Source organism: Cervus elaphus, chromosome 23 (genome assembly GCF_910594005.1).
Source record: "Cervus elaphus chromosome 23, mCerEla1.1, whole genome shotgun sequence".
In the NCBI taxonomy this organism is placed as follows: Eukaryota; Metazoa; Chordata; class Mammalia; order Artiodactyla; family Cervidae; genus Cervus; species Cervus elaphus.
Genome location: NC_057837.1, coordinates 3,737,805 through 3,762,487, shown reverse-complemented (window position 1 = coordinate 3,762,487; position 24,683 = coordinate 3,737,805). Strand labels below are relative to the sequence as shown.

Sequence of the window (24,683 nt, the reverse complement as noted above, 5' to 3'; positions counted from 1 at the left end):
GCTAGACAAGCAGAGAACCACTGTCCAGGAGAGGCCTCTTCAGGAAGTGTCTGGGCACATGCAGATGAACTTCAAACAACCAGTATGGAACATGAGATTGAATTAGGACATGTGTGTGGAAAGCAAAGCAACTAAATAATACTAAGTGATTGCTGATTCCAGGATAAACAAAAAGTATGCAGAGGATAAGAAGTAAAGAGTACTTCACACACACACAGTTCAGTCATGACTAGCATTATAATCATGATAATAAACACTAAATATTGGCCTAAACAGTACTATGCTCTCAACAAAATTAAAAGGATGGAAAATGTGTGTGTATGTATGTGGTAGGGACACAGAGGTTGAAGGGAGCTCCCTTTAATCTTAATGGAATGTTTTAGAAACAAAGCCTAAAGCCAATAACAACAACAATCTACACAACCACAACAGTAACCATCAAGCAGTGATACAGCATGAAATTCAGTGATAAGGACTCAGCTCCTTTTTTAAGTACACAGCTGACTTACAATGTCGTGTTAGTTTCTGATGTACAGCACGGTGACTCATTTATACACACGTGCACATTCTTTCTCTATATTCCTTTCCATTACGGCTCATCACACAACACTGAATACAGGTCCCTGTGCCATACGGCAGGGCCTTGTTATTCACCTGTTGTATATGTACAGCTTGCATGTGTTAACCCCAAACTCCCCCTTCATCCCTTCCCATCCCTACCCCCCTTCCCTATGGATACAGGTCCAATTCTTACATGCTAAATTCTGCTCCAACCTGCAGAGCAAGCACCCCTTATTTATAAAACAGGGGTGGCAATACCTTCCTGTGGAGGAAGGGATGGGGTGGGAAGGATGCCCTAACTCACGAGTCTTGTGTGTGGAATTATCTGTCTGTTTAGATCACCTACACAGATACTTTTTCAGCAGCACTCCGAAAGAAATATAATGCAAGGCACAGATATAATTTTAAAATTTCTAACAGCTACATTTAATAAAAAGTTAAACAGAAATGGTTAATTTTAATAATGTGTCTTATTTAACCCAATAAATCTATCCCGTTATCATTTCAGCATATAATCAATATAAAAATATTTACACTCCTGGTGGTTTAACTAAGTTTTCAAATCAGGTACGTATTTTGTTTCCAGAACCTCGATATGGACTGGCTACGTGCCACGGGCTCAACAGATACTTGCAGTTAGTGGTGACCACAACGGACAGGGCAGTTTCAGGGATTTTGGTTTTATTATAAGAAAAGCACTTATTATACAAACAGCTCATGTGGCTCAATATTGAAAAAAAAAAAAATAGGCAGAAGACCTCAACAGACATTTCTCCAAAGAAAACATACAGATGGCCAATATGCACATGAAAAGATGCTCAATATCACTAATTATTAGAGAAATGCAAATCAAAACTACCATGAGGTACCACCTCACACCTGTCAAAATGGCTGTCATTAAAAAGTCAAATAACAAATGTTGGAGAGTGTGTGGAGAAAAGGGAACCCTCCTACACTACTGGTAGGAATGTAAATTGGTGCATTCACTATGGAAAACAGTACTGAGGTTCCTTAAAAATTTAAAAATAGAACTACCACATGATTCAGCAATCCCATTTTTGAATATATATCTATCTGGACAAACCTATAATTAAAAAAGGTACACGCACCTCTATGTTCACAGCAACACTATTTACAACAGCCAAGACATGCAAGTAACCTAGATGATCACCGACAGACGAATGAATAAAGAAGTGTGGTACATACACACAACAGACTACTACTCAGCCATAAGAAAGAAGGAAATAACACCATCCGCAAAGCTTGGATGGGCCTAGAGATTATCATACTAAGTGAAGTAAGTCAGAAAGAGCAAGACAAATACTCACATGTGGAATTTAAAATACGACACAAGTGACCTTACCTACAAAACAGACTCAGAGACAGAGAAGAGACTGAGGGTCGCCAGGGGAGAAAGGGCTGGGGAGGGACGGACCGGGGCTCTGGGCCGAGCAGACGCGAGCGCACGCCTGAGTGGGGAAGCGACAACCAACGTGATGCTGCCTGCACAGAGAGCTAGTCAGTACCCTGCAATAAACCACGATGGCAAAGAAAAAAAGCGCTTATTTCTGAATCCAAGATTCCTTATTTATAAAACAGGGGTGGCAATACCTACCTTAAAATTACTGAAAGGACTAAGTACATGAAAACAGTCTCAATCATTTATAAACAGTAGGCCCTGGATGAGTGTTAACAGTTATTATTACTTAGTCAATGGGAAATTTTTTAAAAAATCTTATAACCTTTGATTCTGATTTTAAATAGACAAAAATATCTTTCTTTATCCTAACCCTAAATCATTTTAATTTCATTTTAATCTATTCATTTCTGTTCCCTGAACAAAGCAATGCATATGCTTTAGAACGTTCTTTAATGAAGTTCATCTTAGCAAGCCCATTTCTAGAGGTGTAAATGGAAAAAATAACTTTCTAGAAAGTGAAGAACATGTGTTTGAAAACAACATTCATAAAGGTTGTTCTGAAAACTAGTTAAATCTTTAAAATTATATTGTATTATCTGAGCCAGATAAACACACAGTCAGCTCCTTTAAATATTTTAAACCAGGTTTGAATAACTTCTGCTAAGAATTTAGGGAGTCCCTCTCTGGGGATATTTAGAGGATACTAGTAGTTCAGCTAGACAGAGGAACAGGGAAAAGAGTGCTGCCAACAAGTATCCAACCAAATCTGAAGCACGTGCGATCTAATTATTTTTAATCACACACTGGTTTTCCAGTATGTCTTCCTTTTCCAGAAGGACAGGTGTCGCACACAGAAGACTATTGCAAGGCTTTAGACCATATCTGCTGTTAGATAGATTAAGAGCCATGTTACAGTGAAGGTTTTATTTTCAATTCACAATAAGGTTCCAGCTGACTCTTAAAATGCTCATTTTCCCCCCTTTAATCAGCAGAGCAAGAGCAGCTGCATTTATGTTTTAAGATCTGGATTCATCAAAAAGTATCATCAAAGCCCCGTCTCAAAAATATGATCTGTAAGAATCCAGAACTGAAAGGCATATTTTTATATGAAATAATAAGATCTCTAGTATAAAAGAGACTGCATGCAAAAAAAATAAATAAATAAAAAGCAACTGTATAACTTTACTTTTATTTTTAACCCATTTTTAATACCATGTGGCATTCTGCCTCTCAATGCAATTTTTTTCACTTGTTGCCACAGTGTTTGCAATCTCAAAAAACTAACAATTTTAGGACTACAAGACACCCTTACAGACCATCTATTCCCAGGCCTGAGATCTATTCCCCTAACAAGAACTTGGGGGATCAGGCCAGGGTCTCACAGCTGAAGATCGAGGGCAGGAGAAGAGTCAGGTCATCTCACTGACAGCCATCTAGCACCATCTGTCCCCTGCAGAACTGTGAGGTCAAAGGCTAACTGGGCTGCCAAGGGAGGTGTGTCCTCCCTCCCCTGGCCCCTGGCCAAGGCAGAAGTTCCCAACACAAAGCATGGCTTCAAATAAAGCTGCAGGAGGGTGGTTCTCTCCTGCTAATCAAAGAAAGAAAGAGAAATAGAGGGACAGATAAGAGACAGAAGTGGGGTGGGGTGCGGGGAAGGGAGGAAGGGACTCCATAGCTAAGGCAAATGTGGTCTGAATCAATTTAATTCACCATCACGCTATGTGACAGGCGCCAAGATGAAGCACGTACACATCTGGACAGCAGCTGTGTAGACCTGGAGCTTGCACACCTGCCGAAGTCCTTTAGATAAGGCACACTCTCTCTGCCTCACTACAGCACGATGCACAGGGCTAGAAATGAACTATAGGAGGAGCTGAAGCATGAAAGGAACCCAACCAATTTGCTAATTTCCAAACATGGGTGAAAGCACACTTATCCACCCTGGAAGGAGCATGTTATCAAAGCTGCTGGATGAAGAAATATTCCTGAAACAGGAACTAACACTCTTTTATGTTTGCTGTTTCTGGGAACTTTTCCAAAAAATACACTCAATCTTTATTGATTTTCATAAAAAACACCATACAGTGAACATTTCTTTGATATTCCAGGTGAAAATTATCACCTGTCATCACAAAGGGCAATACACGTACTATGGCCCGCTGAGTTGCCCCTACACAGAGCTGCCCACAGAGGAGCCAGGAAATCCCTGCCTGTCCCCACAGCTTTCCACGAGCTGTCAGAGTGCTGTCCAAGGCTCCCTTTCCCCCTCGGCTCTTTAACTTAACCCGACGACCCTAGAAACCTAGGGGACCAGTTTGTCACACTGATGGGATGGTTTTCAGGTATCCCTATGGATTTGTGTGGACTCTGACGTTGTGCCCTGTCTCAGGTAATAAAATGGCTGTTACCTTTAGGTCAGGACTAGGGCTTCTACAATGATGAGGCTGCCGAGTCCTGAGACAGTGGACCAGGCCTTCTGGACTGGAGCCTCAGCATTTAATTCTTTCTACCTCAGGAGAACAATGCTGTTGGACAGGCCGACCTCTGAGGTCTCTTCCATTTCTAAACCTCTGTGATCCAAATCCAGCAGCTCTTCCAGGAACAAATAATGCCAAAATGTACACATGATTCCAGAGAAGAGGGTGAAGGGAGCCCCTCCCACCATGCAACTCACCCTGTGAAGCCCAGAGAGTGACACTGGGCAAGGGCAGACTATGAAAGGGAGAATCACAGCCAGTTCCATGCCTGAACTTAGACGCGGGAACCCTAAACAAACAGAACCAATCTGAACTGAGCAATATGTAAAAAAAAACTTCAGAACCAAGTGAGGTTTATCCAAGGAGTGCAAGGTCGGTTTAATACTAGGACAATTACCATACTAAAAACTGAAGCAGAATAAAAGCACAAGATCATTCTAATAGAAATAGAAAAAAAAACAGGAAAGGAAAACACTAGAAATCTCAGGACAGAAACAAGTTAATGTGAGAAAAGCATCTACCCAAAAAAAAAAAAAAATGTAGCAAACATGTTTACCGATGAATCTTAAAAGCAATGTCTTTGAGACAAGCAGATGTAGATTTCTGAAAATATCATCATACTAGCATTCCACAGATTTAAAATATCTAGAGATGAATTTAATAAGACACATGCCAGACCTCATCACATTGTTCTTCAAACTTAATGCAATCCCAGCCACAATCCTGAACAGGGAATCTGAAGAAGAACAAAAAGGACTAAGATACATGAGAGAAGGAAAACAAAAAAAAGAAAAACAATGAAGGGAGTCGGTCTCACCAGATACTGCAAAACCACCACAGTGCCAGAGTAAATCAGATAATGCGCTGGTAAAGGGGAAACAAACAGGCTGAAGGAAGACTTCACAGACCAGAAACAAGGCGCTGGGCTCATGGAAACGGGTGATGGGAGCAGTGTGGCACATCAGTGGGAAATAAGGAGACTATTCATTCAACAAGCTGTGGTCCAACAACTGTCTGTCTATTTGGAAAAAAGAAAACTGGACCACTACTTCACACAGTACATAAAAATCAACTACAGATGAGCTACAAACTCAAATGTGAAAAATTAGCAGCTTTCAGAAAATGTTTTTCATGAGCTCTGAGAAAGGAAGGTATTTTAAAACTAGACACAAGAAGTATAACTCAAAAAGAAAAAGAATGGTAGATTTGGCAGTATTAAAACTTCTCTACAGACTAGAATAAAATATTTGCAATCCACATAACCAGTAAACAACTTATAAACTAGAACATATAAAGAACTCTCAAAACTCAAAGGTAAAAAAATAAAACCAGTCCAGCCAAAAAGTGGGCAAAGGACATGACCAGATATCCCAGCAAAGACCACAAACATGGTAAATAAGAATGTGGAAAGACACTTGAATTATTTCATGCTGTATGCAAATGAGGAATCATTATATAGTACACCTGAAACAAAACAGTTGTTGCTCAGTCATCCAGCCGTGTCTGACTCTTTGCAGCCCCATGGACTGCAGCACACCAGGCCTCCCTGTCCCTCACCATCTCCTGAAATTTGCCTGAGTTCACATACATTGCATCGGTGATGCCATCCAGCCATCTCATCCTCTGATGCCCTCTTCTCCTCTGCCCTCAATCTCTCCCAGCATTAGGGGCTTTTCCAATGCGCCAACTGTCCTGGAGCTTCAGCTTCAGCATCAGTCCTTCCAACATGTATTCAGGGTAGATTTCCCTTAAGATTGACTGGTTTGATCTCCTTGCTGTCCAAGGGACCTTCAGGAGTCTTCTCAGTACCACAGTTTGAAGGCATCAATTCTTTGGCACTTTGCCTTTTTTATCGTCCAGCTCTCACAACTGTACCTGACCACTGGCAAGACCATAGCCTTGCCTATACAGACCTTTGTCGGCTTGACTATACATAACAGTATACACTGACTATATTTCAATTAAAAAAAGACACTCAACATCATGAGCCATCAGGGAAATGCAAAATAAAACTCAATGACACATCACTACATACCTATCAGAATGGCTAATAAAAAAGAGATAAAATAAATTTTAAAAAAAAACAAACAGATAACACCAAATGCTAGTGGAGATGCAGAGAACAGGCATCTCTCCCACACTGCTGGTAGGACTGTAAAGATCATAGAGCCACTCTAGAAAAGAGATTGTTGACAGCTTCGTACAAAACTAACCATGTACTTACCACATAATCTAAACTTTGCACTCCTGGTAATTCACCCCAGAAAAATGAAAACCTAGGCTCACATAAAAATTTGTAGCCAAATGTTCATAGTGACTTTATTCATAACCGCCAAAACCTGGAAACAGCCCAGGTGTCCTTCAGTGGGTGAGTGGTTAAACAGACCTGGCCTATCTGTACCATGGGACATCACTCAGCAATCGTAACTGAACCACTGACACACACAACAGCGTGGCTGGATCATCTCAAGAGGATGCTCCTCAGGGGAGAAAAGACAATCGGAAAAGGTTATATGAAGTATGCTCCCACTCACAGAACATTCTTCAGACAACAGAATTACAGAAGTGAAGACCACATTCGTGGTTGCCAGGGGTTAGGAATGGGGAAGTTGCAGAAGGAAGCTCTGGCAATGGAATTCTACACTGTGACTGTGGTGCTGGTTACAGGAATAGAAACACATGATAAAAACAACTACACAAATGCATGTAAACTGGTTCCATCTCATAAGCTCTGGAAATTGTACCAACGTCAGCTTTCTGGCTTTAATAGCTGCACTCTAGTCACAAAAGATGTCACCACTGGAGGAAGCTGGGTGATGGGTACAGGGGACTCCATGTACTTTTATGCCAACTTTGGGCAAATCTATAATTATTTCAAAACAAAAAGGCCTAAAAAATTAAACTTCAGTGGGGGGATGGCATATGTAAGATGTGCAGAAAGCAAAGGACGCGTATTCATGACAGAGCAGGCCAACAGAAGGAACGGGCAGCGACGTGCCAGAGCGCACACCAGCCTCCCTGCCGAGTCTCCCCAGGTCTGGCGAGGCGGCGGCGGTGCCAGTGGGCGTCTCTGACTGGCCCCTTGCGTTATTGCTGCCTTGACGACCACCCTGGGGTGGTGAGGGGCAAGCCCTTCACTGTCCTTCTATAAAACCCCAGGAAGCTGAAGTCTAAACACAGAAAGGCCATTTGCCAGGGGCCTGGGGGCAGCACACACCGCGCTCTCTCAACGCCTGTCGTCCGGGCCAGGACAGAGGAAGCCACAGACAGCCCGTCTGCCTCCCCCAAGGAGGAAAACCACAAGCAGGGGTGCCAGGAGGTCTCAGACCCCAAACAGCTGGGCATCCTCAAGGGCCCAGGCCTCTCCAAGAACCTCCGGTCTCCATCCTGGCACCTCTCCAGCCTCGAAACCATCACACGAGGAATTGGAGCAGGTATGAGCCCCACCACCTCACCACTCAGGCACTGTCACAGCTCCAAGGCCAACCCGGGCAAGGGACCTTGAACACGCAGGGCCAGCACGTCCCGCCGGCACACATGCGTGCCACACTAGAGAAGGTCCTCTCTTCCTAAGATCACGTTATCCTCGGAAACCCAACTGAGCTGCCACCTGCTTCTCGGGAGCCCTCTAGGGATCCCCAGAGCAAAGGGTCCCTTTTCTGGGCCAGCCCACCCCTTCCACACCCCCTGCACTCACTTAACTCTGCTCCTCAGTCTCTCCCCTCCCCCTGACCAGAACTTCCTGAGGACAGGGGCCATTCTTATTCCCTGTGATAACCTGGAGCAGGGCAAAGCTAAGTGCCAGTCTGCTAACTGTGGAGTCTGCTGATGTTACTGAAATCAGTGGATACAGATTTATACATATCAAGCTAATACATCTTTATGGTCTCAAAATCCCAAATTCCATATTAAACCCTCTCAACAGGAGGTCAAGGCACTCCGGTCCTACTTCAATACACAAATAACACTTAAGTTACATACATCATGCAGCCAAAGCTGAGGGAACTGAGATGCACATACATGTAAAGAGAAGATGGAAGCGTTCTGTATTGAATATAAGGGGCAACTGATAGCCTGGTTGAAGTTTAGGTCGTAAGTGTGAGGTTTTCAGGGCTTTCCATTTTTGTCCTTAAAATACTGACATCCTTACAGTCATCTCAATGAAAAATGTATTATTAGCCTCTATATTAATTAATCCATTAATATCTTTGGGTTTTTCTGGACTTGTTTTACTAATCATTAAAAAATAAATGTGCACACACACATTTACAAAGCAAACACGCACCTTAAAAAATTACCTTCCTAGGCTCCTAGCATTACTTTCAGGAGGGAACAGCAAGCTCAGGGCCTAGGGCTTAAAGCATAAATGTTAAAAAGCTTTATCAGAGCTGCCAATTCGAGTCTACATGCAGTGGAATTTTTACTTTACACCTTGTTTTTAAGAAGTTCAGGACAAGCTCCAAAAAGATCAATTTCCCAAATATCTCAAAGCATATAATTTTCATAAACATACTGAGAAGTTAAGTATATGTCTTACAAACAGTATCTCATCCTCTACCCTGCATTCTTGAGCCCATTGTCTCTGACCTGAAAACAGGCATTCTTTCACAAAAAGACTTCAATAGCGTCTGACCTCACCAAAAACATGTGTTTATGTGTGTTTTTAGTGGAGAGGGAAAGATCCTAAAATCCTTAAGAAAATTAATTTGGGGGGGGGAATGGAAGTAGAAGAAACAATATCACGATTGTCCTGTCATTTAAATACAAAGCAGAGATAAACTCTAATAAAGTTGGTGACCTTCTAGATTGTTCTGTGGGAAAATCCAAGGCACTCTGAAATTCACATTTGTCTTCCCTCTAGCACTGCTGGTCTGCGTCACAAGCCAAAGCACCTACTCCAGATTTAAAAGACCAGAAATTAGCTTTAGGCTTCTAATCTCCAGATTTCAAATTTTACCAAGAATATGTTATACTCTCTTCTATTGTCTTAAAACAACAAAGGCCCTAGAATTTATGAAGGAACACTGTAATTCAGGAATGAGAAATCATTTCATAACCTGCTGCTCCTACTCCCCCAATCTAATTTTATCACACACACACAAAAGGAGAATATGAATAAGGAATCACAAACTTTAACAAAATACCAAGGAAAAATGATAAATGAGTAAAGATCTTGCTGACAACAACTTTGATAAAATTTAAGAAGGTATTTACAGTGTAAAAAAATAGCAAATCAGATTTTCCTATTATTCATGAGATAATTCTGAATGCCAAAGTGAACTTGAAAACAAAAACAAACAAAAAACAAATGGAAACAACAGGAGAATAAAGCAAGTGACAAAAAAAATAATTAGGATTTTTTTTCTTTCCTTTTTCTTTAAATGTAGGTCATATACTGAAATTTCCCACCAAAATTAAGTCCACAGTTCACTCTATACCCTTAACGTGGTCAGCTAACCCCAGTTCTGGACCTCCCATTCCTGTGGGGCCCACAGAAAATCCCCACCTGGCCCTGTGTGGTTGCTTCACTAAAAACAACATCTAATTTTTATTTAATACTTTGTCAAAAACAGGCAGAAACTGACCCACAAGGCAGTCATGGTCTCAGGTTCTAGTAAAACCGACATGCGTTCAAATCCTACCTTTTTACATGATATCAGACTGCCTACTCAGCACCTCCAAATCTCCAGTTTCCTCATCTACCAATCACCAGAGAAAAGCAAATCAAAATCACAAGAAGGTGTCATCAAACACTTGTCAGAACAGCTATAATCAACAAGACAACAATTAAGTGTTGGTGATGGCCAATACTTTGGCCACCTGATGCGAAGAACTCACTCACTGGAAAAGACCCTGATGCTGGGAAAGCCTGAAGGCAGGAAGAGAAGGGGACGACACACTGACTCGATGGACATGAGTCTGAGCAAGCCCCAAGAGTTGGTGACGGACAGGGAAGCCTGGTGTGCTGCAGTCAAAGGGGTCGCAAAGAGCCAGACACGACTGAGCGACTGAACTGAAGTATTGGTGAGGATGTGAAAAACAGGGAGCCCGTGTGTCCTGTAGATGGGAATTTAAATTGGTTAGCCACTGTAGAAAACAGTATGGAGGTTCCTCAAAAAATTAAAAATATAACTACCATATCATGTGGCGATTCCACTTCACAGTATTTATCTGAAGAAAAGAAAAACAGTAACTTGAAAAGGTATCTGCACCTCAATGTTCACTGTAGCATTAACCACAATAGCGAAGACAGGGGAAACATCCTAAGTGTCCATGATAGATGAATGGATAAAGAAATTATGGTGTAGGTATATATATAATGAAATGTTATTCAGTCATGAAGAAAGGAAATCCTGCTCTTTGCGACATGAATGGGCATTCTTCTAAGTATAATAAGTAAGACACTGAAAGACAAATATAATATGACCCACTTTTTGTGAAATCTAAAACAAAACAAATATCAAACTCAGATACAGAGAAAATACTGGTGGTCGTTGGTGGGGCAGGGGCGGGGGTCAGTGTTGAGGAAGGGATGGTAGGGGATGGTAAAATGGGTGAAGGGAGTCAAAAAGTACAAACTTCCAGTTATGAAATAAGTAAGCTCTGGGAATGTACCACATGGTGACCAGTTACTAAAACTATATTATATACATAACCCTTGAACAACAAGGTTTGAACTTCACTTGGATTTTTCCCAATAAACACATACTACAGTATCACATGATCCACAGTTGGTCGAATTCAAAGATGTGGAATCTCAGATGGGGGCTGAGTTGTGCTCTTGTCACTGTAAAGTTGTATGCAGATTTTCAATAGCACAGAGGGTCAGCACTCCTAACCCCTTGAGTTGTCTAACTATATATACATATATCAAACAACTGTGTTGTATATATGAAATTATTACGTTATATATAAATTATATCTCAATAAAAGAGATCCAACCCACTAAAGCTCAATATATGTGACATGTTTGGTATTTAAAAAACTGTAACATTTCATTCAGAAAACGTGAATTCATAAACTAAACAACATCAAAAGACAAAGTCCCAAACACAGTCTACCACTGGCACCTCCTAGGTTCTCTGTATGTGGAAGGCTTGGCCACCAAATAATTACTTTTTTTATCCAATGTGAAAATGACCACTATGAAAATAAAAACAACCCAAATGCCCTTCAGTTAGCAAATGTGCAAACAAATTAGTCTAACAAATTGCTGAATACTGTACCTACAAAGGAATGAAGCACTGACATTTGCACCAAAGATGGCTCTCAATTATGAGTGAAAAAAACCAGACTACCCCACCCCGCAAGACAGCACATACATGAAGATTCCATTTAGATAAAACCCTGGGAAATGCAAGAGTGACAGAAAACAGATGAGCAATTGTCTAGAAGAGCCCAGAGGGCTTACAAAAGGACAAGAAAAAACTTTAGGGAGGTGATGAGCACATTCACTATCTGGACTCAACTGTTGGTTTCATTGGTATACGCATGTAAATCACCATCAAACAGTATACTTTAAGTACATGCCATTTACTGTATGACAATCATATCTCCATAAAGCTGTTCGGAGAAAAGAAAAAGATCATTAAAAAACCTCTCACTCACACATCTTCCTGGCTTGGCATACTGTATTAATACCTTCCCCCTTAGTGATTTGAATGTATGAACAAAACTTTAATAATCCTAAGACTTAAATAGAATAATACCTAATTAACATTTACATAGCTGTGACTATGTGCCAAGCACTGTTTTAAGCACTTTTCTTGTATTAACTTATCTAACCCTCATATCAACCCTATTTTTGAGATGAAGCAACTTAAGGTATAGGACTTCCCAGGTGGCACAGTGGTAAAGAATTTGCCTGCCAATTTAGGAGACTCGGGTTTGATCCCTGTGTCAGGAAGATCCCCTGAAGAAGGAAATGGCAACCTGCTCCAGTATTCTTCCTGGGAAAGCCCATGGACAGAGGAGCCTGGCAGGCTACCGTCCATGTGGTCAGCAAGAGTAGGACACCACTTAGCGACTAAAGCGACTAAACAACAACAGACTGAAGCACAAAAGGGTTAAGTAATCAGTTTAAGCTGGTAGCTGGGGGAGCTAGGATTTGAACCCAGAGAATCTGGCTTTAGAGTTCATTTCCAAAACCCATTATGCTTACCAGCATATACAAGATACAGTATAGGAAAATCAGAAGCAATGAATATTGCACTTGCAAAATACTTCTCTTGCTCACATGCACAGAATATAAATATCCACTACATTTTGTAACATACACGAGAGACTAAATAAAACATAACAGGACCTTCATTCTTCTTTTCCCAATTAATATTTAGATGGACAAAGGAAAGACAGAAAGACTGGATAATTTGCTTAGGACACAAAAATATAAACAGCAAACTGAAGGGTTACTAAGAAGTTAGTTCACCAAATTTCCAGTCCAACTCGCTTTATAATTATTTTAAGTAAATCTACAAGGGAGAAAAATCTAACAAACATCAACACAGAAAATATAAAACTCATTTGTTGTTTCTCAAATACCTTAACTTCCTTAAATTCCATCCACAGGATCTCAAAACTCTACAGATACTGCTCTGGGTTGTTGTTTTTTAAGCACCCCAAGTGATTTTCATAAGCAGCCAAAGCTGAGAACCCCTGAAACAAATCAGATTTAAATTTGTTATTTTAAAATGATAAAATGCAAGGTACCAGAAAAGCTTTGGCAAACTATGGTCCAAGGTTTTCCAAGTTGATATTGAACCACTGAATACACACAGAATTTTGAGTTCAACTTCAAATAAATTAAAAATAAAATATGTACATAGGACACAAGGTGTTGCATAGCAAATGTTACATAACAATATATGGGGCTGACAAATTCTCAACTTTTTAGAATGCTAAACTGGCGTCTTGACATTAAGCTGACGGATATAAACCACATGTCCGCTGCATTTAAAGCGTGGAGTAAACTGACCATATATTGTTTCAGAAGCACAAGTTGTAAAGAGAAAGTCTTTGTCTTCAGTCCGTGCCCTCCATCAGTGCTGTCTGAACTTAAGGTGCGCTTCTCAGGGCAGATTCTGATTCAGTGGCCTGTGGATAGAGTCAACTGTGTTTCTAACAAGCTCCCAGGTGATGCTCAAGCGGCTGATACACAGATCACAATTGGAGCAGCAAGGCCTTAAGTGCTTTGAATATTGGTTGTAAAATTAACCAGTTCGTCTACAAAGACAGTCAGGTCCAGGATCCAAGAAATAAAGTGTCAGTATGATTTTTTCCTAGTCCAGGAGGAAAAAGGAGTGGGGGAAGATAGGGGAAGGAGCAAGCGAATACTTGCTTGTACACTATAGCAGGGCTAAGAACCAGAAAACGTTGTTACTTGCCCAACCTAGTAGGTGACAGAATGGAAACTCCATGGAATAAAGTGGTTTTTATTTACTACAGAATCCTTACAACCTAGTTCACACCAGGTACTCAACGAATGTACTGAATAAATGAATGAATGTATATACAAATACAATCTGTATTTATGTCACAAACCAAAAAACATCTGGGAAGGGGAATCTGTTTGTACTGAATACACGTAGATGTTTGATATAAATACCTGGCCCACTCACTGTACTCCATTTCGTCCAAATAGTAATTATTTCCCAGACCAAAACTTCCACTGTCAAGCCCAGGCTTCCGGCACCCTTCTGCTTAAAACAACGGAGAGAGGCGGAAGCACAAGGAGAAGGATTCAGGAAAGGTTCACTAATCAAAGGAAATAACCGAAGCGGGAGAGGAGGTGGGCTCACAGCTGAGTTCAAGGCAAGGAACATCTTAGGTTCCCAGCATTCCCAAGTTCTTACCTACGATGGTGGCAGGGTTTGGGGTCGGGCTTTTGTTTAGTTACTGTCCGGGGTCACTGGTGAAGTGGTACCTGGCTGTGCAAACTCAGACTAGAAAGGCGGCCACAGGCTCACAAGCCAGCCTTTGAAAGCCCGGGTGTTCCGGGCGCCGACCTCCTTCCCGCTTCCCCCGCGCTGCCGGCGCGCAAAACCCTGCGGCCGCCCAAACACAAGATGGCCTGGGCTGCTTCGCGGCCCATTTGAAGCCACAACCAGGGCTTAAGATGGCGGCGAACACTAAACTAACGGCCGGAAGAGCGCGCGGGATCTTCCAAAAACAAAAATGTCCTCCGTGCAAGATCTCGCGGCTTCCAGTGAGGGCCCAAAACAATCATGGCGGCGGAGGACCTCTATCTAGAGACCGCGAACAAAGCGAGCTCGATTGGTCGGTGACAAACCAGTTACCCGCTGTGGCAGGGAGAAGGGCGATCGAGAGAGAAAAATAAAACGCAGCATTTCTGTGACACAGAACGTTTCTTGAAAATTACTAGCACAAAAAGAGGGAGAGTCTCCCGAATGTTTGATGGGGAACGAGTATAGAAAACACGGGTTGGCAGCTGAAGGTGGCTTTCTCAATGGCGGGTGCATTGTGAGACAGCCATGAGGCTAACTTCTCTCACAGTTCCTTTGAACGGAAGAATGCAGTCTTGGCCCTCGAACGCATCAGCGGGAGGGGAGTCGGCACGGACATGAGCCAGCCGGCGAGCGCACAGACTCAGGGGCCTCCGACGCCCGCGAGCCCCCGCGGGGACGAGGGGCGGACGCCGCGCCGCTGAGGGCCTCCCGCCCGCCCCGCTACACAGGGGCGGCCGCGACGGCTCCTCCTCTCCGGGTCTTCTGGGCGGTCGCTCCGGAAGACGCGGGCTGGTGAGCGGCCGTGGGATCCGGCGCTTCACCACTGGTCAAGGCCGGAAGGCCTGGGACCCGCCGCGAGCGGTTGGTCACGTTCCATTCCATGAGCGCCTCTTAAGCGCGGGCAAAAATGGAGACACTGTGCCTCGGCATATCCGTGTGACCTGTCATTTAACGTTTCCACTTCCGACAGTGTGCCCAGACTGACCCAGAAGAACCCCGCCCCCGGTCTTCCGGTCGCCGCCACCGCGTCCCCGGCCGACAGCGTCACCAACGCCCGGAGGAGCGCGGGGCTGCGCATGCTCCGTCCCCAGCGCGGGCCCATCTCCGGGAGCGGCGGCGGCGCGGGGTGCGACCTCGGGGGCTGCGGGCGGCGGCCGGCTGGCAGGTGAGAAGGCCAGGGCCGCCGCGAGGAGCCGGCTCTCTGCCCGGCTGCAGGGGGACCTGAGCTCGTTCTCGCTCGGAAAGGTCACTGAAGGAGACCGGGGGCGGGACTGGGAGGCCGGCTCCTTAGAAACTACGTTTAACCTGCAGCCTCGGCGCTGGGCGCTTGCTGCCGAGAGGAACGCGGAGGAGCGGGGGTGCTTCGGGGTGTGCGCACAGCGCCCGGTGTGTGCGCACAGCGCCCGGTGTGCACTCTCCTCCCTCGGATCCGCGCGGCCGCACCGGAACGTAGACGGAAAAAGGGCCCGAGGGAAGGCGTCGATTGCCCTGGCCCTGAGACCTGTGTCTGCCTGGAGAGCCGCCCTCTGACGGCAGCACTCCGCACTCGGTTCGGACGGCAGAAGCAGGACTTGGCGCTTTGGACATTCTGGGCATGGAAACCCTGTTGAGATGAAGGCCTCCTGAAGTCATATGCTTTTTCCTCCCGTGCCAGATCAGGCTCACATCCTGGTGGTGTTTCAGAGACTCCCTATGCCCGCAGTTTCATTGATGCATTCATTAACACCGGCAGTTCATATTCGTATTTGTCACACTGCCTAGTTAGCAGATACAGAAGTGACCCAAACAAGCCACATTGACCACATTGACCTTATATTTAACGATGGGAGGGCAACAATCAACAAGTACATTGATAAATGAACAAGATGTTTCCAGATTGTCCTAGGTGGGGTTCCCTGGGAAGCAGATCTAAGGAGATTTATGGCCAGGACATTTGTTAGGACTTTTTGGATCTTACCAAAGAAGAAAGGAGGCAGAATGGTGGATAGAAAAAGTTGAGCTGCAGTATGGTCCCAAGGAGAGTGTCTACCAAGTCTCACAGTAACTCTGAGAGTTGTCCCAAGTTGGAGGGAAGGGTCAAGACTATGTACCTGCAGTGATCAGTTATTGGATACACACTGTCCCCGAAAGAGGGCATAACTTCAACTCTTTCCCCCAGTCAACCCTGGGATTGACATCTGTCTCCGCACTCCTTGGAGCTTGGATCAAACAGGAGTCTCCAGAAGTGCCTGTTTTTATATCTGATTTGTATTGAAGATACTGTACATACAACAAGAATAATTGCTGCCATGTATTGAATGCTTATATATCAAATACTGGATAAACAATAAATATTTACATAGGTAAATACATAGGAATTCTCATTATATAGCACCATGTGCTATGAAATTGAGACAGGAAATAAGTCTTTTACCTAAGATCATACCTAGTGGGGGAGGTTAGAATTTGATTTCCGTCATTACTCAAAGCGTCATTATGCTGGGACCCTCATATTTAATTACTTAGCACCATTAACTTCATTAACTGTTGTCAGAGAAACAAATATGAATTTATCACCCTATCTTTGCTGTTTTGCTTTGTCCTTGAGTTTCCTTCTTTCCTTCATGATGAACTTTCCTGGCCCTCACTTTTGGAGCCTGTTACCTTTTCTATAACATCCTGGAATCTTAGTAACAGAGTCCAGCCTGAGTGCCAGGTATGTGATAACTTTGTGATATGGCTGTCAGTGTTATTCTCATTTTGTGGATGATGGGCCTGGAGCATTGTGAACTTAAGGAATCATCCAGGGTCACAGCCAGCTGTACTGTGCTAAGGCAGAGATGGAAAGCCCAGGCAAGATTCCACAACGTGTCCACTTAATCACTACACAACAGTGCCTTCTTACCAGGATGATGTGTTGTGCTTTACCTTCTGGAAGCTGGTAGGCAGGAACTAGATCCCATCTTTTGTGCTGTACAGAGAAGTGTAGGTTTCACCTTCTAGTCAAAAATGTCATTGAAGGCTTCTGAGCAACACAGCTGTATCTGTTGTTTTCCCCAAGATGGCAGCATTAAGAGGGTAGAGAATGGAATAGTGGTTTTCAGACTTAAGTGTCAAAATTACTTAAAGAATTTGTTGAAACACAGATTACTGGATCCCAGTGTAGAGTTCTGATTCAGTAGGTCTGGGGCAGCCCAAGATTTTACATTTGTGATAAGTTCCCAGGTGATGCTACTGCCAGTGGCGAAGGGACCACACAGAACCATTGGACTAGAAGCAGGTGAGGTTATGAGGGTCTGGACTGTGGCGGTGGGGAGAAATTGTGCAAAAGAAATGTCAGGTCAAATGGAGAATTGGGTGACCTACTTGATGGGGAGTGTAAGAAACATGAGTCCACTGTATCCAGATTTTCTAATTGAACACGTGGTAGATAATTTCTTTACTAAAAAAAAAAAAACAAAGCAGGAAGTAGAGGAGAAACAGCAATTTGGGAAGGAAAGAGGATTCATTTTTGTATGAGATGAATTTAGACACTTGTGGGGAACAGCACCATGGGATATGTGGGACTAAGCTGGAATTGAAGGCATGGGAGCCACTGATGGATGTGCTAAAGTAGAAGCTTGGGTGTGAATGAGGACACCCAGGAAATGAACAGAGGGAGAAGACAGCCAAGGACAGAGCTTTGAGAAGATGGATGGAAACCGAGGGACCATTAAGGGAGACCAATAGCCTCAGGTACTTAAAGCGTTTCAAGAACTCGTCAAAAGTGTGCAGAGAGATTATAGGGAGAGATTGGTGATCTTTATAGTCAAAGCGGTTTACATGGAGAGTGGAACAAAAGCAAATTACTTGGGTGTGAAGATGGAAGTGGCTCTAGAAATGTGTTATTTGAAAGGAATCAGAGTGTCTAGTAACTGGAAGGAAGGGCCGGTAAAGGGCAGTGGCTTCAGGGAATTTGCTTTTGGTTCTTTTCAGCGGAGAAAAACAGTTTTGCCTAGGAGGAAGACCAGTTCCAAGCGGGAGATGGGAAGTAGAAGTTGCGGGGGTGGGGTGATGGAGTTGGGACCCTGAACACACAGTGACAGGTGGGACTGACTGGCCGGAAGTGCCAAGTCCTCCTCCAAGAGTGAGGAAGGACGTGAGAATGGGAGCTGAGATGGAGGTTTTAACACGTGGGAGCAGGAAGCAGAGGGGCTCATACCCAGGAGCCACAGTGTCCTCTGGCCAGTAGGTTATCTGCAGAAACGAAGGTGGAGAGTAAAATAGGAACCTCAGAAGCGGTGAGAACAGAAACCAAGCCTTTCAGGATTCAGAGCTGACCGGGGGAACACACAGGCATTGCTGCAGCACTAAGAACCCAGTCCACGTCTTCAGTATCTCCCCACCAGCTTCCATGTCAGATGGCAGGCAGCCATGAAGATGGTGAAAGGGACTGGAAAGGTTCTCAGACAACTCTCAATTTCATGATGACTCTCCACACCTTTCTGGTAAGCCACAGCCTGCCAGAAAGCTGATCATCTTTTCCTCGTTAGTTGCTAATTATTCAGCTGCTGTTCACATTTTAGGTTGTGGACAGTTAAAGCTCCCATATAAAACTTGTGATGCTCCCAGTATACTGCTTATTTATAAAGACACTGAATTCACAGTAATGGAGTAGAGGAGAGCAGAGATCGTAAAATGCTTACGCCTTCACCATGCTCTGTGCCTGCTCCTGACCCGCTCCAGACCAGGCTGTGCTGGTCAGCTGATTCTGACCAGTTACTGCCTGCTGGTCAAGGTAGGGGTAAGATTTTGCAGAAAGGAAACTTAGAGCTCAGGTTCGGCAGTATATATACTAAAATTGGAACGATAAGAGATTAGCATGGCCCCTGTGCAAGGATGACAGGCAAATTCATGAAGCGTTCCGTATTTTTCTGTAAGCTTCCTGGTGGCTCAGACGGTAAAGAATCTGCCTGCAGTGAGGGAGACTTGGGTTTGATCCCTGGGTCAGGTTGGGAAGATCCTCTGGAGAAGGGAATGGCAACCCACTCCAGTATTCTTGCCTGGAGAATTCCATGGACAGAAGAGCCTGGCGGGCTACGGTCCATGGGGTCGCAAATAGTCGGGACAGGACTAAGCGACTAACACAGATGGTCCACTCAGTTAATCAAGAATTGACAGTAAGTTTTTTGTTGTTTGTGTTTTGACAAGACTGGAAGAGTTCAGCAAAGCTGTTACTTTAGGTGATGTAGTTAGAAAAGGGGGTTAAAAAAGAAACTGTTGTTCTCTTTAGCATACCAGTTAGTCCAATAGGCCTGAAGACGCCATGCAGTCCTTTCTAACGTGTCCACAAAATTGCCAAAATGTGAACTGTTGTATTAACATTGAGGATAAAAAGAACTACTTTCAGGGTCAGTAATTAGATTTCAGGAATGAGGAATTCACAGATACTTAACATTCATCACGCCAGAAGAAAAGGCATTATACAATTCCAGTAAATTTAATGAAATATCACAGCCACAGGAGTTGGGTTAATTAATTGTTCAACTTTCCATTTAGTGTTCTCTTCATGTTTAAATTACATTCAGTAATTTTAAAAAATGCTTTAAACGTTTTTTGTGTTTCTTTTTTTTCAAATACTTGAAAGGGAGCCATGATGAAGACGTTAAGAATCTACCTTACACTGTGTTCAAAAGGCCAGCAGATGGCGCCCCGCAAGCCCAGTAGGCAAAAGGAATGCCTTCCCCAGCATTGCCTGCATCCGGGTTATTATAAACCTAATGGATAGCGAAACGCTGTGGTTTTAACTGACATGATGGTGCATACAAAGAGTAATCTGATAGCCAGAGCCAGGTTGTTTGGGATTAAGTGCTTTTTTTTGCTCTTCACGTTACTGATCTATGCAGTCAAAAAGATTATGATATCTTAGTGGGGCAGAGATGTAACCAACTTTTGTCCATTCTTTTCATTAATCTCTCACTATTCATTCTGCACTAAGAACTGAGCTTTTAAAAAAAGCGTTTAAAATTAGCTCCACTCGTCTCATCCATTAGTAGATCATGGGTGTGTGTTTGGAGGATATGGGCTTTTTTGCCCTCTCATTCTGAACCAAGTGGGGCACAAGATGTGTTAACCTCTAGTGTACCCTGCCGTGAGAATAAAGACATGCCAGGTGTAATGCACTGGGGGACTTGCCCTCAGCGACCCACACAGGTATGCAGCATGTGCCCAGAATGTTCTCAGCACACATCATTATGCACTGGGAATTCTGACTGACTCTTGCCAAAGCTGGGATACTAATACTCAACTTTTGAAAATTGCCATTAAGAATAACAGCCAAGACTTTAAGACTCCAAACTCCAAGATGAGTGCCACAATTAACTGACAATAATTTTAGAATCATTTAGTGTTTCCTCATATATAAAGTGGTCTCAAAATTGCTATGAAAACAAAAAGAAAAAATAGGAAACTTTTTGAATAATGCAAAGTATCTGTTTTGGAAAGAAGGCTATAAGAAAGCATCCATGCCAATGGCCTATAAACATTTTCTATACTTAACAGAGGCATTTCAATGGATAAAATCGTAAATATCTACTTCCTGTTTTACTTAATGTAAAATTTACTAATCTCTTTTCCTTTTCTTGGTTTCCTCCATCTTTGTAAGAGAGTCCCACACCCTCTGTTTTCATTTGTTTTTCCTAGGAGCGTGTTCAGAGAGGATCCAGGAAAGATAAGGGCAGGGGCAGGTAGGCTGGAGGAGGGTAAGGAGGGGAAGACGTCCTCTTGCTGTGGTTTGTGTCACTGCTTTAATCCAAGCAAACCTGAAACGCTCTGAATGAAGAAGCACTAACTCATTTTAGAAGCCAGCCTGTTTTTGCCCATCAAATGTGATCATTTTGAGCATATTCTTGAGAAAATCTTGCTTCAGACTTTGGAATCTCTTGTGTCCATAAAATAGTTCCACACCACTTGTAATAACTCGTTGCCAAATGTTTTGAGGGAAGGGCCATCTCAAGAAAAGCTGTGTCCGGCTTCGCTTTCCATCCCCAAGTTGGAGCTCCCTGTCTCCCTGCTGCTCTGCACTGTGAACCTTTGTAAAAGTCAAAGTTTTAAAAACCTTCTTGTTAAATTCATTTTAAAAATGAGTTAATTGTTAGGAATTCTAGTAAGACTTTGTATTATCCTGAGAAGCAGCATAGAGAGGCTAAGGCGTGGACTCTGGAGGATTTACAAGAGTACTTAGCATATTTAGCAATAAACCCCTGAAAAAAATCTCAGATTTCTATCAATCAGTGATCTGTTAAATTAGGATATCACCATAAAAGCGACATAGCTACTAAAAATCATAATGAAGATTTATATTATTGGAGGGAGAAGAGATTACAAAATGAGTGTATATTGCGATCACATTTTTGTTAGAACCAAAAAGATGACAGATTTTTTTTAGCTTGCTTATTACCCAGGGAAGACCCAAAGGTGCATTGAGTGCTGGGAGCTGCCTTGATCCTAATCTGAGGAGGGTTCCCAGCACATCACATTTCATACTGTGATCTACTCTACATGGAGGGATCGTACCACACTTCTCAGACATGGCTGTTGCAGCTTGGACCTTGATTTATTCTGAATTTCGGTTATTGAGTTATTCATCTCAGCTTTATTATTATATTCTTTAATTCCAAACATGGAGAAGGAAATGGCAACCCACTCCAGTATTTTTGCCTGGAAAATCCCATGGACAGAGGGGCCTGGTGGGCTACACTTCATGGGGTCGCAAGAGTCGGACATGACTTAGCGACTAAACCACCACCATCACGGTTCCAAATGAGACTTTTCTATGAGCTGTTTTCCTAAAAGTTCATAACTCAGGAAAAAGTGACAAATATGATGAAATGTTAGTGATCATGAGAAGTAAACCGGTAGAGGTATGGTCTATGAAAAGTGCTGTGACTTGACAAGCTCACGTCAGAAGAGACAGTTGGAGATGGTTAAAGTCACCTTAAGTGTTGAGACTGGATGTGAAAGGACAGTATATTCTGATCCTTTAATTCAAGGTATTTTGTGGACAAAAATGCCACCTGTCAACACAGACCACTGACTTTGGCACAGCCTCAGTCCTTCCATCTCAGAAGTAAGTCTTATTCAAGCTTTTCCCTCATTATTCCTGGTCACCCAGGGCCTCCCTCAGAGGTTTTGTTGTTCGTCAGATCTCAAATGCCCCAAAGGCTTTTGCACAGTGGGCTCCACAAGGAAATGTAATCATGATACAGTTATTTGTGATTGACTTTCTCCGAAAATTAGAACATGAGTATGTCAATAAAGGGTATGGTCGCTAAGGGTTGCAAAAAAGCAAATAGAATGCCAAAGCCCTTGAGGGAAGAGAGAGGGCCAAGAGTGCTTGCAGTTACAAAGCAAGCCATGTTTTCTCTAGCAATTTGTTTAAGTTTAGCAAAAAAGTCCTTATGAAATGTGAACTTGTACCTCGAGAAATCGTTTCTAATGCTGGGAATAATATATGTACATAGGCATAACTGTAAGCCTTCTGTTTATTTTTAATATGTATATACAGAACACAGTTCAGATATGTAGCTCATTAGTCCTATATTTTAATCTTGCCTTAAAAGGGAAGGAATAAGTAAAAATTCTGTTCAGACATTTTTCTAAACACTTTCACACAAAATTACCATAAGCGATTTCATAATGGAACTCACATACATGCCACTGAACCTAATTTTTAACAGTCCGTATTGTCCTTCATTGCCCAGATGGGATATTGGAGAGCTCGCCCATTCAGAGCATGAGTGTATAAACTTATCACTAAAGCCTAGTGAGCTCCCTTGAGTAAAAAGTGTAAGAAGTGTTTAGAGGTCGTCTAGACTTAAGATCCCAAACCCAAGAGATCATCAGAAACAGACTTCCTGGGCCACACTCCATGCTTTCCAAATCAGATAAGGCAAAAAAACTGTTCTTAATACTCTTGAGCTTTGAAACTCCAGGCAAGTTCCTAGCCCTAGTTTCTCCAAGTAAATTTTGTTGACGATAAACCTTATCAGTTCAGTTCAGTTCACTCAGTCAAGTCTGACTCTTTGTGACCCCAGGGACTGCAGCATGCCAGGCCTCCCTGTCCCTCACCAACTCCCGGAGTTTACTGAAACTCATGTCCATTGAGTCGGTGATGTCATTCAACCATCTCATCCTCTGTCATCCCCTTCTGCCTTCAATCTTTGCCAGCATCAGAGTCTTTTCCAGTGAGTCAGTTCTTTGCATCAGCTGGCCAAAGTATTGGAGTTTCAGCTTCAACATCAGTCCTTCCAATGAGTATTCAGGACTGATTTCCTTTAGGAGGGACTGGTTGGCTCTCCCTGCAGTCCAAGGGACTTGAGCCTTCTACAACACCACAGTTCAAAAGCATGAATTCTTCAGTGCTCAGCTTTCTTTATAGTCCAACTCTCACGTCCATACATGACTACTGTAAAAACCGTAGCTTTGACTAGATGGACCTTTGTTGGCAAAGTGATGTCTCTGCTTTTTAATATGCTGTCTAGTTCGGTCATAACTTTTCTTCTAAGGAGTAAGCGTCTTTTTAATTTTATGGCTGCAGTAACCATCTGCAGTGATTTTGGAGCCCAAACAAAGTCAGCCACTGTTTCCACTGTTTCCCCATCTATTTGCCATGAAGTGATGGGACCAGATGCCATGATCTTTGTTTTCTGAATGTTGCGTTTTAAGCCAACTTTTTCACTCTCCTCTTTCACTTTCATCAGGAGCCTCTTTAGTTCTTTGCTTTCTGCCATAAGGTTGATGTCATCTGCATATCTGAGATTATTGATATTTCTCCTGGCAATCTTGATTCCAGCTTGTGCTTCATCCAGCCCAGCATTTCTCGTGATGTACTCTGCATATAAGTTAAATAATCAGAGTGACAATATACAGCCTTGATGTACTCCTTTCCCTATTTGGAACCAGTCTGTTTTTCCATGTCCTGTTCTAACCATTGCTTCCTGACCTGCATACAGATTTCTCACAAGGCAGGTCAGGTGGTCTGGTATTCCCATCTCTTTAAGCATTTTCCACAGTTTGTTGTGATCCACACAGTCAAAGTCTTTGGCATAGTCAATAAAGCAGAAATAACCCTATAGTGTATAGTTATTAGTGATAAGGGTAAACACTAATTACAGAGGCTCAGCACAGAAATGAGGAGGTGGCATTAATTCATAGAGTTCAAGCCAAAAGTCTTTTGCTACAATTGGGACCAGTGCATGACTCCATTTCAGTGGAAACATCATCACTCACGTCCTGTCAGAA

At 43.0% G+C, this 24,683-nt stretch overlaps 1 protein-coding gene and 1 non-coding gene across 2 annotated transcripts in view; one reads left to right on the top strand and one right to left on the bottom strand.

The window, feature by feature from the left end:
• LOC122682202 (SLX4 interacting protein) overlaps nt 1-15,321 on the bottom strand; it is a 206,562-nt gene extending 191,241 nt beyond the window's left edge. The window contains 2 exon segments of the mRNA XM_043885050.1: nt 13,000-13,113; nt 14,310-15,321. The gene's annotated coding sequence lies outside the window, so the exon portion shown is untranslated.
• A 3,890-nt stretch (nt 15,322-19,211) lies between these two features.
• LOC122682286 lies at nt 19,212-19,315 on the top strand. The gene has a single exon (XR_006337305.1). It is a non-coding gene; the product is annotated as a U6 spliceosomal RNA (small nuclear RNA).
• Nucleotides 19,316-24,683: the final 5,368 nt, after the last annotated feature.